Below are 697 nucleotides of genomic sequence, written 5' to 3'. Positions count from 1 at the left end.
CCCTTTCCTATGCAAATGCTTAAAGCAGTCTGTAGAATAATGCTAACATATCACAAATAAATAAGATTAGAGAGAAGAAATAACTGAGCAATAAGCAGAGTTGGAAAGCTAAAACAATATAACTGGTGTTTGCTTTCTATAATATTTTGGTCAAATCCTATAATTATTTTTTCGATTTATTTTCTTTTAAATACACAAGTGCTTCTTTATGTTGACCAGTTTTCGTACTTTAAGGGTCCCCATCTTGTAATTCTTTGCCATGCTTATTTGTTCATTTGCTTCTTTATTTCACAAATATATTAATGCATGCCCATTACATGGAAGACACTGCTTAGGTACCACAAGAGAGAAAAGTCTTTTTAAAAAGATTTTATTGGGGAATTGGGGGAAGGGGAACGGACAAGTTGCTGTTGTTTTGGTCTTCAGTCTAGTTGTGGAGGACATCGCTTCACTGTCCCATGTTGGTATTGTGATCAATGCGCTCTTTCTGACAGATCAGTCGCCGGCCATTGGATGGCCACTCACAGTGGCTCTTGGCAGCTCACGCCGGCTGCTTGCCACTCACGCTGGCTGCCAGCCACTCATGGTAGTTTATGGCAGCCCACTGCAGCAGGGGCTGCAGCCTACGCCATCGCTGGTGACTCATGGCAGCCCAGCTCCAGGTCGAGCTGTTGTTCACCATCTTAGCTGTAGAGGG

The sequence above is a fragment of the Hipposideros armiger genome, unplaced genomic scaffold (genome assembly GCF_001890085.2).
Source record: "Hipposideros armiger isolate ML-2016 unplaced genomic scaffold, ASM189008v1 scaffold_1332, whole genome shotgun sequence".
Lineage (NCBI taxonomy): Eukaryota > Metazoa > Chordata > Mammalia > Chiroptera > Hipposideridae > Hipposideros > Hipposideros armiger.
The sequence above is the reverse complement of the archived record's forward strand: the minus strand, read 5'-3'. Positions refer to the sequence as shown.